Below are 14,242 nucleotides of genomic sequence, written 5' to 3' on the forward strand. Positions count from 1 at the left end.
AAACAGTGTTTATTTTCCTGGAAGCAGCTGTTGCATCAGAGCATGAAAATAGGAACTTCATGGGTCTGGAAATGAGTTAAAGGTATTTTATATCAAAAGCAAGCAGAAAGCAGATGTGTTGAATGTGCCAGATGTCTCTCATTATTAATAAGTGAGGAAGTGAATAATCTCCATTGGGCAAATTTGGTATAATTTCTTATTATTATTTTCATTCTCTGTTTTTAAGGGAGGCAACTTGCAAGTTCCTAGGTTTGCAGGCATTAGAAGACATTAGAAGTGTACCATAGCTAGTATGACAGATCCATAGTCTTATTATTTGCTGGACTTGCGTTGTTCAAGTGTAAAGTTGAGTGAATGCAGATAGGTGTTCCCATAAGGAATGTGCATAAGTTTAGAAATGTGTTTAAGGCCTGAGACAAAGTGATTCCGAAAGCATTGTAAGTGCCTCAATGAATCTACCTGTTCTTACCAGTACCGAAGGCATTAAGAGCACATGTTTTGGTTGCACATGTCTGTGTCACTGCTGCCTTTGGGAACAGCCCAAAATACGCTCCTATTCTGTCACTTACTTTGTCTGTATTCTGGTGTTAAGCAAAGCAACCTCGTGCCCCTGTCGCATCAGGATGTGCTTGTGAGGACGAGGACGCTGCATTGTTAAACTGGTGCCTGCTTTACAATTGCGAGTTGCCAGTGCAGTTACTGCTACACTGAAGGAAAAGCAAGTATGCTGGGGGGGGGGAGGGAGGGAGTAAAGGTGGTATTGTAATTAAGGAGTTGTAATTTTGCATGAAATTAAGTGCTGTTGCTCCCACACAATATGGTAGTGTGTTCTGGGATTCACTGATACCTTACTCTTTTGGTGACTGTATATATTTCTATATATACAGTAAATATTCTATATTTACTATATATTGTATAAAGTTCTATATTTCAGCAAGACTACAGCCTGCTCTTTTCTGACACACTGTTTTCTGGGAGTCTCATCTTTTCTGGTCCCTTTATGCAGTATGTGAGAGAAAAGGGATGTATATGTTAGGTTTGCTATCATTAAACAGGTATTTGGTACAGTAAGAGTACTTCTGTGTACTTTAGTACTTCTAGGTGTGAAATAATTTAATGGAGGAAGTTAATAAGCTGGGTAACTACCATAAATATAAAGGTAGGCTGGATTTTTTCAGGATTTGGCTCTGAACTTCAGCAATGTGGAAGAGACTTCCATTACTAAGTGCACAGGCATAGTGAATGTTGCCATTGTGGGACAGGTGCTATGGTCTTAATGGGTTGTTAGTATTAGTCTTGGTGATCACCCAGACACTTGATAGAACAGAAAATAGGTATTATTTCAATTACACCATGAAAAGAAACAACCACGTTGTTGTCTGACAGCTCCTCAAACTTTTCTTTACCTCTCTGTTGACTTATTTGTGCTAGACTAAGGAAAACGCTATTTTATTTTGCTCTAAAAAAAAGAGTGTACAACTTTGATCTGTTACCTGGATATTGATTTCCTCAGAATACATTAAAATACTCAGTACTTCCTTTTTAAAAATATTTCAGATACAGAATCCTATAATAGCGTTATACCCATCACATAAAGAAAATGAATTCAAGATGAATAGAGAAAGCCAGAGGAGGACTGGAGTGTAACACAGATGTATAAAAAATAATTGTGTATTGATTTTTTTGATGTCCGATTTAAATACTCCATCTCTATACTGGTTGTTTTTAAGGAATAAATAATTTCACAGGAAGTGTTAAGTACCTAGATAGGATTATGCCAATGAATGTGGAAAAAAATTAATCAGCTCAAGATTTATTCACAGGCAGATTATAGTAATGTTATTACAGGAGGCTAGGAGCACCTACCACTTTATTTTTAAGTTTCAGAATGAAGTAAAAAATGCCTTCTGAGAGTTGTCAGTGGTGCTCAACATGTTCATAATATGGTTGTGCTGAAGTTTTTACTGTGCAAACCCAAGGGCTGCTGAAGAGCTATCTGGCAGTTCGTTTGTCAACTGCTATGGTTTCAGTAGTTAAAACCAGCTAAGCAAAGAGCTTAATTGCAATGAAGGGTATACCAAGAGGCTTGCTCTCGACTCAGCATTGCATTGGGCAGACTAAAAGGATGGACAAAGTTCAAAGTTGGCAGTGGCGTGAGAATGATTCCTGAATATGGAACTGCAGCTATAGAAAGAATAATACCTAAGGAATCTGGTATGTCTCACAAAAGCAGTCTGCTTATTTTCCACATTGGTATTTTTTCACTTTCTGCAGGTGAAAGCGTCCTATACAATAGAGAAATTGTCTGTTGACAGTCTTAGAAGATTAAAATGTGCTTGTGAAGAGATGGTATGGACGTTTTTTGTCCCCTTAAGCACACTTGTGACACAGGGAAGCCTCCAGTCATTGCTGAGGGTTGGGTGTTTGCTCTCTAGTGTTAATTTGTATCAAGCTGAGATTATTGATTTCTGATTTAGTTAGAAGTCTCTGTCATCCCAGCAGCAAAGAAAATAAGTGCAGTGATCGAATTTTGGTTCTGAATTGCGTTTTTGTGAATCTGCTGTGCAAAAATGGTTCTTGACACCATAGATTGTGAGCAGCCACAAGGGTGCTCCTTTCTGTACATATTTAACAGTGGAAAGAAGCATTTCTATAAGATGAGAGGATCTGCTCTCCTAAGGAGCCAGAACTTGAATTGCCCTTTTCAGCAAGTATGGATCAATTGAGCAGCTCTGTCTCATTGCAAAGCCTTCCTTCTTGCATGCCTTTGCTCTCCCTTGTTGTGGCCACTTTCCCTTTAAGTCCTGTCATATTTCCAGATGACTGTTAAGTAGGTCTACTGAGATGATCCTTCATAGTCTTGAAACTTAGTTCGTATTACAAAATGAGCCAGTGCTTTGGTTCTCCACTTAGTGTGTAACACTTCAACAACTCATATAGTTCTAAAATGTCTGTACGAGTTTTCTGGAAGTTTTTTTCTCAAAAAAAAAAAAAAAAAAAAAAATGCTCCTTAAGTGAGCGTTTTGTTTTATTTCTCAGAAACGTTTCTGCAGACCCACTAATGTTGCCCTTGTTAAGCAACCAAGGCCAAGTTGTAGCTAAAGAAGTTGATGCAATTGTTTAGTTGTGTGAGAAGAGGGGGAAAACATTACTCAGCAGTTGCATTGAATTGGCTCTCTTTTCTTTGCCTTACTGTTGCTTCTGCTTTATCTTCATTTCTCCAGCATCCTGGCAGGTGTTGCATATTTACAGTCCAACTGAACAACTGGGTTTATTCAAATCTTTCTCCACAGCAGACATATAATGAAATTGTTTTCATCCTTCAGCAGTTCCAGTCTTTCAGTGGTGTCATAGCAATAGTAACGGGGCACTCGCTCTTTACTATTCAGTAAAGGCTAACTAAGTGCTTTTGAAGTACTCTAGGGTTGAGTGACCTTCAATGACTTGTGCATATAGATTATCAAACATCATAGCTGAGCTAACAGACCATGAACGGTGTCCGATTCCTTTCAGGCTAAATAGTGCAGATAATCATAATTATTCTGGATGCCAGGGTCAAAAGAACTGTTCATCACTTTTCTGGCTTACTGAAGAATCTTTTAAAGTACTAAATGATACATCATCCCTGTCAGTGTGTTATAAAGGAATTAAGTGAAGCGAGTTCTAGAAGAGATTTTTGACAGCACGTATCTGATATGTCTCTGTCCTTTCATTTGTATATCCCTACATTTTTAAAGCAGATTACGCGTTCTAAGTCTGTCACTCAGAAGCTTTATTCTGTACGGGGCTAGTCTTCAGCTCTGCTGGAATTTTTTCCATCCATTTAAATGAACGTTTTAAGAAGCAGTTAATTAATACGTGAGGACTACCTGTAGGTGAGAAACACCACTTTACTAGCCAACTGGTGGAGAGATGGTTCCAAAGTACCACTCGTTTTTAACATCTCGCTAATTATTTTTTTACAGCAGACTCTAGTGGCTTAAAGTATTATTCAGTGGTTTGTGTCTAGGATTCTCTTCCTATAGGCTGATTTGCATGCGACTTCATGTTAGTTTATAATAACAAGGAGGAATTTGTGTAGTTTCTGTTAACACTTCAATCAGGTACTTATGCATTTTTGTATAACTAACTATATAGAGACAATGAAACTCTAAGTAAGTTGTGAAGGAATGTGCCCTAAGACCTTTTTGTAGTTCAGAAAAAAGTTCCCTGCACTACAAGATGAGGGACGGTAATGAAACAGAAGCAGCACAGGGTTATTGTCTAGAGTGGTAGTAGAATGAGATATGCTCATATCAAATGAAAGCCAGGAAGTGCAGGCAGGATCATGAACTGACTGGCCAATTTTTACTTCATGTGTATTGTTTCTGACTGCCGAGTCTTGGTGACAGTGCAATGGGGACAAGGTAGACAAAACTGAGCCAAAACCCATTTGTGGCAAATGTAAAATAAACATGCAAATCAACGTTTAGGTGAACACACATGAGCTTGAAGAATTTTAAGTATAAATTTGTATTAAGTGAGAATATAGAAGCAGTGGTGATTGTTAAGGCAAGTGGAGAACACTGCAGCGGCGGCAGGTACGGAAGAAATCATGCATTTAGTTAGTACATCTGAACAGTGTTTACTGCAATCCTTGATACACTGATGGCACTGGAGATTACTGCTCTTCTGAACAAATAAACAGTGTCATGTAATGCTTACATCTCTGAGAACGTGACATGCCACCAGTTTGTTCAGTGCAGTGCTCAGATGGTCTGATGGCATCAAATGCATCCTGTATAAACTGTGAACTCCATTTGAAAATAAAGTTTATAATTAAAATTGGCATTTGTGGACCTCCAGCTGGTGAATACTCTTTTGCTGACGTGTGACATCAGCCCCAACACCCACAGCATGGTCAATCACTGCCAGCTTCTGTGCCAGATCCTCCCAATGCCTCAGATGTTGCAATCCCCACGAAATGGCACCCAGCAGCAGGAGGCTCATGAGGCTTTATTGCATGGCTTGTACTGAAAAAGCTTTTCTGCACTCTGCAAACAACCATTTCATTTTATTAAGCAGTGATTTCTCCTTTCTCTTCTGTGCAGAAGTTAACCTGTCTCCTGTAGCAACAGTGGCAGTTGCTTTCCAGAAAGCTCGCGTATCACTGCAGGGGGATGCAATTAGGCCCTACAGACTAATGCTGCTGTATTAGAGCTGGTCAGAGGCATTGGGTCATGTTCTCTTCTGTGATGTGGCTTGTAGAAGGCTCTGCTTTGTTGTAGAAGGACCACGTTTTATGTTTGTTTGTATTTTTTTCTAATGAGCATCTGATGTGTGCATGGAAACACTGTAAGCAAGAATTCAAGTTCAATACGAAGGCAGTCAGACATGAGAAGCTTATAGCAGAAATGAGGTGTAGCAGAAGATTCTGAGCAGTCATTCTTAAAAGGAAGAGAGGCATTGTTTAAAAGCCTGATAGTCCCTATAAAGCTATGTTTCTTTCATTGTTTCTTTTGTGTTTTCAGGTGACTTCATGTCCAAACTCTTGCTTAACTTGAACAACATTTCAGAACAAATAATGATGGTTCTTTTCATGAGCCCTTTTACTAATTATGTATTAAACTTATTTGTTCAGCGAGTGATAGTTGTTCAGGCCCTCTTTATTTTGATTAAATTAGTGCGAAGTAACAATTTGTTTCTTAAATCATCAGTTGCTATCAACTGGATCTTGAACACTGCAGATAGTCATTGCTCATTGCAAAACAGTTTTGCAAAAATACTTTCTAGCTTCTTTTAATGTTTGAGTAGAAATAGGTTTGGGTAATGATACCGTTGCTGTGTAAATAATATGGCTGTACCCTTAATGCTCTCTTATGGATATAGATTTGGAGGTTGTGGGTTTTTTTTTTCTTGCCTTTATGCTGTCCTTGAAGGTAATAACAAAACTACCCCCTAGACGCTTATAATACTGTTAAGTGACAGTATAAGTCTCACTAGAAGAAAAAAAAAAAAAGTCATGGGAAAGACGTCCTATTACAAGCTCTACTGACCTTTTAATGCCATCAGTGGTGCCCTTATCCAAATGTGAAGAATGAGATGATTACAACAGCTTGAAAGCTCACAGTGCAGATTAATCTGAGTAATGATTAGCAGAGTTGGTAGAACAGAGATGAGCCATTCTATAGGTTCGTGTTCTAAAAATTATTTATGTAAAACAAGCACATAGCAGAAATCAATTCACATTAACAACTGCAGAAATGCTAGGTGTTTTGATGGTGAGCAGGGAAATTAGTGAATTTGGGGTCAGTGGACAACAGTGTCTTAAGCATGTGGCTGTTTAGGCAAAGGGCTGAGGTGGGAAGGATGGGTGTAGTGAAGCACCCACCTGATGCAGGAAGGGAGTGGTTGTTTAAGGGAGGGCGGTGAGAGTGTGGTTTGTACTGTCTTGAGGGTGAGGTGATGTCCAAGAAGGATATCTCCTAGAGGGAGCTGAATCAAATTGAAGCAAAGCTGTGTCATTGAATTCCTCCATGCAGATATTATGGCATCCACTGATAGTCATTGATGTTTGTTCAGTGTTTACTGAGACAAAACAATGCAAGTGAGCACAGTGAGATGGTGAGTAGTGCATTTCATCATTGGTGACATCCTCCTCTAGTACAGATTTTGAGCAGTGCAGCTTGCAGTTTGTTTGTTGCAGGCAAAAATGCTGAGCTAGTCGTGATGAGTGTCCTGAAAAAGAGTGTTTTGTAAATGATAACTTGATCTATCAACCACTGTTTTTGTGCTCTTCATGTCTGTTATAGTTTCCATGGAAATAGGTAGGAGGCAGTACATTTGGAGTGACCTATGTTTAAAAAAAAACAATCAGCATTTGTTTTTATAGTGTTCTTGTTGATCGTAACAGATTCAGAGAAGCTACACGTTTTTGAGAGGGTGGAATTAGATTTCAGAATGATACTAATGAGATGAACAAATGTCAGTTTTCTTGCATTGTGTTGTTGGGTTGGTTGGTTGATTTCCTATGTCCAAAAAGTGGCATATAGGATCCCAGTAAATTAGTAGTGTAACAGTGGTCTCTCAAGAAAGAAAAAATACATGGAGATGCACAATGCAAACAAAGCAAATTTGCCTTCTTCCCAGCTGAAGGAAAAGCAGCAAATGCGAGCATTCAGTTCATCACTTGTGCGGAATTATGATAATCCAAGCTTGTTTTTTCCCAGAAAGACATAAAAAGAAATACGCATAAACTTTCAGTTACGTGAAAGGTGTGTATATAAAGAGCAGTCATTTGTTGTAGCCCCATGCACTGAGTGAATTAAATCTTTCCCTAAATTTGTAAAGGTTGTTAAAGATGTTACAATGCTCAAAGTACACTGAATGCATTATCCTACAGGAAGTATTTCTTTTTTACTGGGCACTTAGCTGAGTCAGGGGAGATAACATTATACTTTATCCTGCTGTGGCGGAAGAGAATAGATCAAATAACTACTTTGCGTACTACCTAACTCACTTTTTATATGGTTACTGGTAAATATTGCTCTGCACTTTACTTAGCTGAGGCAATTAAAATACAGATATTGAAAATAATGAAGAGATGAACTTGGATTTTGTTTCTGATAGTGATCTTAGCAATTGCACTGCTCCTTGCTCAACAAAAACCCAGTGCACTTTATGGTGTATTCTGTTTGGTTTTAGTCCTTTCCGTTATTGTCTCCAACTTGTATCCTCAGAATGACTCTGTATAGCTCTAGTACACCCGTGTGAGCTGGTAGTGTTGGGATGATCTTTTTTCATGGTAGCTGTGAACAATTAGCCCAGTTACCAAGGCTCCTTATTTGCCATTGATGTTGGGGTTTCTGATAATTTTAGTGCAGTGAATTGGTTTTTCTGTTCTTAAGGGTCATACCCCAAATTATCAGTATAGCTGGGAACCTTAAAGTCAGTACATTCTATCCTGTACCTTTGTGGCTGTGTCAAATTAACTGGTTTTGCACTGCCTGTTTCTTCTCAACACAAAGTGATTTTTGCATCCACTAGCTCAACATGCCAGCAGCCACTGGAAACAAACTTGTGCACTTAAAGGAATGCCTTATAATGCCAGGGATGTATGGGATAGGTAATTGAGGAAATAAGTGGTATTGGATTCTGATAATTGCAATTTATTTCTTTGAAGGTGAGAAGTGAAATCAAGATTGATTAAACATTTGACAATTTAGGATGTCAGCCAACATATCTCAGGCACAAAAAAAACCCGAAACACTCCTGAGTTTTTCCGCTACTTAAACAAATGACTGTTTTGGCCCAGGAGCTGTAGCGCTCTTGGATTTGAATCACGTCAACTGCATACCAAACAGGAGAAAATGTCTTCTGTGAGGCAGCCTAGTGGTCCTCATGGCCTCTGGACTGTATTGAATCCAGGTATGGGGTAGAAAGGGATCTTCTTTTAGCAAGCACTGTAAGCAATTGAGAGTTGCTGATTTGATGATATACAGGTTAATACCTATGCTTGAGTAAATTGAATTAGATCAGCATGATGTCTTCCTTGTCCTTTGCTTCTGGAAGGCAGTACTTTCCTCGTTAAAAAAGGAGTCATGTTTTCAGATGAAAGTAACTTCTCGTAGCAATTTACTCAAACTTGGAAATGTTTTTGTTGGTGGAAGTTTTTAAACCCAATTTTTAGTGTTTTTTTTCCTCTTTCTTCAGCTAAGAAAATCCCAAAAGCCTGAAATTAATCATTCCCTTCCCCTTCCTCCAAATCCAACTGTGCTACAGCCAGAGTGTATTTGAGATGATAGAATGCTTACTAGAGCAAAGAAAAGCAAAGCAGAGTGTAAAGACATCTCTTGTTCCACCACAACTTCTGTGGGACATTCAATCTTAGTAATATTGACATGAGCCTTTTGTCTTTGAAATGAAAATTAGTGACCCCATTAGAATGAGAACGGCTACATTCATTAGTAGTTGTATGTGTCAAATAGAAATGAAGCTATTTCTCTAGGCTGTTGTTTGTTTTCCATAACTATAAAGAAAGAATGACATAAGTCCCTGCGTCTTTAATTGATTTCTGAAAGTTTTACCCTAGTGACTATAATCATTAAATTTGCTCCATATGAAAGGTACTTTAATTGTTTATGAAGTAAGTTGCACTTGGACTTCAATTAAGCTTACATAAACTTGTACACGTGGGGATTGCCTTCAAGGGATGTGAATTTGCTAACCTGGCATTTTTCTCAAATTCACATAGCGCTAATCAAAATGACATTGATTTGCTTACATTAGCAGCTGACACCTACAACTTCCCTACTCGAGCTACTTGGGAATGTGAGGTTAGTTTTCCTTGGTGTAAAACTGCTGCCTTTACATACCAAAGAATTGCAGCACAGCAGGTCCTGTCTTCAGTCTGTCTTGCACTTATTTTTTCTAGAACTTTTTCTTCTCTACCGTGTGTATTGTTTCATGCTTGAAAAGAATGCAGTGGAAAATAAGTGGGTTTCATCCTATTCTGAAATACAGAGAAGCGGGGAATGTTAGTCTAGAAATGTGCCATGGGAACCTGCTTGCGGAAAAGCCGTGTCTGTGAAAAAGATTCAAACTAATAACTTCATGCTGCATCCCTTTCATGTCATTGTGAAAGGTTGGCTTTAGGTTTCTTGTAGGGATGTTTTGCTACTGAAATTGCCACTTAAAAGCCACATGCAGCAAAAAGTTGTCAGTGAAAGTCTCAGCTAGAAGATATGCAAGTGCAGAACATACGTCTAAACCAGCCTTAGTGTTCTTGCTCTCACTAGATCAGAAAATCTCCTGTAATTAAATCTCTGGATATCTGTCCTGCCCTTAAGAGCTGAAAATACTTTGTTTAGTTGCTACATGCTGAACTGATAGTACTGGAAAAAGTGCTAAGTGATCTTAGCTGGATACGTAAGTCATGTTCTGCTATTGCTTGGTTTCTATCAAGATAGCTTGGTAGTGGTACATGGCATAAATAAGGTATGTAAGAAATGGGGTGTCTCTGAGCATAATGATGCCCAAAGGAGCTGGTAAAGTATTCTTGAAACATAGGAGCTTTTTGTAAGCCCATAACCTTTCTCAACACTTCAAACATTTTGAATAATGTTTCAGGAAACTTGCTCTTGTATTAAGAAAACAAAGGTGCTACAAGCTTATTCTTGTTTCAGCTCAAAGGCCTTCACTGTAATCAGTAGCTGGGATGTCACAACATAAGGAGCAATCTTCTCTTGGCATCTAATCAGCATATAATTTCAATTGTCTGTCTGTTCTTCTTCCTCTCAGCTTTGTGTGACTGTTCTGTGCTAGGAAGTAGGGGTTATCAAAACAGAGCAGGGAGCTTCTGCAGGACAAATCCATGGCAATTGTGAGGGTTTATGTTGGGTGAATTAAAAATCTGCCATGTGCCTCGTTTAATTAAATGAGAAACTTGCAGGAAACACATGGCCAGTATCCCCAGAGGTGCCTTTTCAATTTCCTAATCAAAGCTGATGAAATTAGAATTGGCTATCAAATCCTTCTTGCAAACTTGCATCATTCTTTGCTAATTTCCTTCTAGTGGCCCCTTGAGGGATGGAGATAGTCTCAATGCTGCATATTAAACTTTAATTACTGATTTCTGTTATGAGGGCGAGATAACGCTCGGACAGATAGCTGCATCCTAGCTTGCGAGCTCCTCATGCTGAAAACAGCCATAAAGTCAATGAAAGATGAGTCAGCAACCTATCACCAATCTCTGTCAGTGCATGCAGCACCTCCAGCTCCGCAGTAGGATGCCAGCTGGTCTTCTGTTAACAGTAAGTTGAAGATTCTTATTTATTTATAAGTGTCATTAATCTGGGAGGCTGAAAGCGATGCGCTTTGCACAAAAGAACATGCAAGGCTTAGCATCATCCGCACAGATGCAATATGTAGTTCACAAAAAAAATCACAGCATTTAATCCACAACAGAAGCATTATTATATGGGGTTTCAAGCTTTTTATTTGTGTTACATTATGGAGGAATTCTTAATAAACACTGATACTCCTTGATTTATTTTGGTGAGGAAACAAAGCTATGTTTTCAGGTTTTGTGCTTCTACCACTGGATGTCTGACTTGGAACCACTTTCCTTCTATGCAAAATAATCACAAAGGTTTGAAGATTAGAGCATTGCTGAATTAAGAGTTTCTTCCTTGAAATGAATGTATCTGCCATGCTGGAGCAGGTATAGGAGGGCTTATGGAAATGAGGCAGCACATTCTAACCAGCACATTAATTTTGGGGGGAAAGATGCAATGTTTATGCCAGTGGTTTGTAGTCTGCTGCCCAATCCTTTACATATTCTAACAAGTTGCAGATGAGGTTTGTGTCTCTGTGGGTTTGTAGTGGTACAATATTATCTTGTTAAATACTTTATATTTTCTGTTCTTTCTATCCATCTCTTATGAACCTGCCCAACTGCTGATGTCTGTTCTGTCACTGTCCTTTCTTTCTGTTCAACCTGTTACAAGAATATATGTGAACCACAACTTAGATCAGCATTTGTTCAAGTGTACTGAGTTAAGCAGGTCTTAGATTTCTCATGGTGGAGATGTGCCTATATACCCAATTAGTATTCCTCTGTTTGTTCTGCTATGGCATCTTGTTTATCTAGATAAATTTGGTCATTAGGACGTGCGTGTTGGCATGAGTATTGAAGTGAGTGTATTGCTACCTGGTGGTTGGGAAACGTTCAGCTCTCTTCTGTGGAGGCTTGCAGGCAGAGTGTGACTGCCAGAGCACTTAACCAGGTTGCAGTGTGCCATTCTCAAACAGTAGGAAGTAGTAACAGGAAATGGCAGACTGACATGTATATATGTGTACATAAATATTTGTGTGTGTGTTTATATAATCAACAGATACAAACAGCTGATGATATGGTCATCATCTTTTACAGTTATTCTACTTTAATAAATGAAAGCTATGTTATTTCTTTGCCCATTCCCCATCAAACCAGCTGACCGAGTACTTTGAAGTACCTCTGCATTGCCTTCCATTTAAGGAGATGACAGTGTTTTATTTCTGGACATCTGGATAAGGCTTGGGTTTATTTATAAAGGAGTATTTGTTTATAACTCACCAATTGTTTGCTGGTTTTCATATTTACCTTTTTGTGTTATGCACTGCTTAAAATTGGGATCAAACAGAATGTAAATCTAGACGTGGGTGAATAATTGCAAATGACTGCTAAAACAACTAAGTGTTTTTATACATCAAACTTAAGGGTTTTCAGTTTGCTAAATGTTATGTTTGCTTTTAATTGTGTAACCCCAAATACCACATTTGTCTTTATTAAAATTTATTAGTGAACTCGCTCCAAGAAATTCTTCTAAGTATCCACAGTAAATACTCACTGTTGTGGACTACAATGGTAATTTATCCTTAATGCTGATGTTTTTTCTCATTAATTACAAACTAAGCAGGTGAAGTGAGTTTCAATGTATTTCTTTGTCTGCCTCCTTTATTTGCTTTTTTGTTCAAGCCAGTTCCAGTTTACTCCACAAAAGCATACTGGACAAGTCAGTCACAGAAAGGTTGTGTGATGGGCTGTTTTGCTTTATGAGTTGCAGTGGAAGGAAGAAGCCTGAATTCAAAGCAGCCAAGTACTAAAGTTGAACAGCAGACTGCTCATGATTGAATCGCAGTGCACTGCAGAACTGGGAGTTAGGATTGCTGTTTAGGGGACACTGTCAATCCAAACGTCAGTCTGAGCCCCCAGTGGTGAGACTGAAATGCTTTCAGATGGTGCTCCTGCCCAGCAGCTGCCTGTCTGCCTCATCCTTCCTCCTGCCATGTATAAACCTTCAGAGTGAAAAGAGCCTAAGTCAGAAGGTCAGGAGCAGATAGAAGCATATGCCTGCTCTGATGTTTGTGTCCTGCTCCCTGACATGATACAGTGCAATGCCAGAAAAAAAAGCTCACCTGCTTTTTTCCCAGTTCTGCTGAATTTACTCTTGTCTGCAATCACAACCATCTGGTTAGATTGCTTTCCCATTTTTGTCTGAGCTAAGGTGGGTGTTAAATCCACTACAGTATTTTTCTAATTCTAGTCAACACAGAAGAATGCAACTATATGTGAATAGCATCACCAGTAGGATGAATTGTTCTTTAAGAAGCAGTGTTTCTGACATTTTTGATGAGTCTATAGTACCTAGAGATATTACATGGCTACATGTCGCTATGTGTTCAGTGCAAGGGATAGAGACTGTAGTGTAATGTAAGCTATATTTCATGAATAGGCGGGTAGTATACTTGCTGCGTATGGTTTGAAAGTTGTGTTTTTAAGTAAAATGACTTCCATTTTCAAGTTCAAGTGACTTTGACAATTAGGTTTTTGCTTTCTCTTGGTCAAGTATTAATGTACTGATTCTTAACAGGTGTGTTTAGGCAATTATTTGGGGAGGAGGGTTATTTTACATGCGTCAGAATCGGTGCATTTCATAACAGTGTTACAAACCAATGGGAACATCCAGCATATCTCGTCCATTACAGCCCGAAGAGCAGGTAACAAGCAGAAAACTATCTGAGGGCATTTGCAATGGCTTGTATTGCTTTTAGCAGCAGAAGCCCTCCACAATGGGTTTAAAACATTCTCCTCTCTTGTCTGTTACACGCTGCTGTTTTCAGTGGATGAGGTTGCTTGAGGAGTGTGCAGAGATACTTGGTGAACTAACAGTCCCACTGCTTTTTGCCATTTAAAATTTATGAACTAATCACATGCCAGTGTAATAAAGCCATGATGTTACAACGCCGTGTGTTGTTACCACAATGGAAATAATCTCACGCATGGATTTAAGTAGATTGAATTAAAGTAAAAGCAATCATTGCCTACAGTCAGCATTGCGCTTGATATTCACTGGCTGTTCACATTTAATACACAGTCGGGCCTCATTTATTTACCGTGATATTCTACGCATAGCACTTAGTTATTCTCTTTGCACATCTTAAGGAGCATTGGAGAAGTAGAGCACAGCTTTTCTTCCATGAGATCTGTTATGTGAGAGAAAAGGCTTCATCATGGGGCAGAACAAGCCCAACCAACATTTGCTCAATGAGTCTTGCACTATGCTCTGAAGTTGATGAGACTATTAACATTAATTATACATGTGCTGACAAAGGCTGCTGCAGGAGACACAGAATGAAGACTAATAGGCTGAAATAGAGAAAACTGTATGTGTGGGAGAGCTGGAAGAATATAGCATCTTTCAATATTTTTCCTCATTAGTTT

At 38.8% G+C, this 14,242-nt stretch overlaps 1 long non-coding RNA gene across 1 annotated transcript in view; it reads left to right on the plus strand.

Moving 5' to 3' along the window:
* Positions 1 to 13,835, plus strand: part of LOC107316316 — a 35,566-nt gene extending 21,731 nt beyond the window's left edge. Inside the window, exon 3 of the long non-coding RNA XR_001556284.2 lies at positions 12,585 to 13,835. This is a non-coding gene — a long non-coding RNA (uncharacterized LOC107316316). The remainder of the gene's footprint in view (positions 1 to 12,584) is intronic.
* Positions 13,836 to 14,242: the final 407 nt, after the last annotated feature.

This window comes from Coturnix japonica, chromosome 7, assembly GCF_001577835.2.
Source record: "Coturnix japonica isolate 7356 chromosome 7, Coturnix japonica 2.1, whole genome shotgun sequence".
Lineage (NCBI taxonomy): Eukaryota > Metazoa > Chordata > Aves > Galliformes > Phasianidae > Coturnix > Coturnix japonica.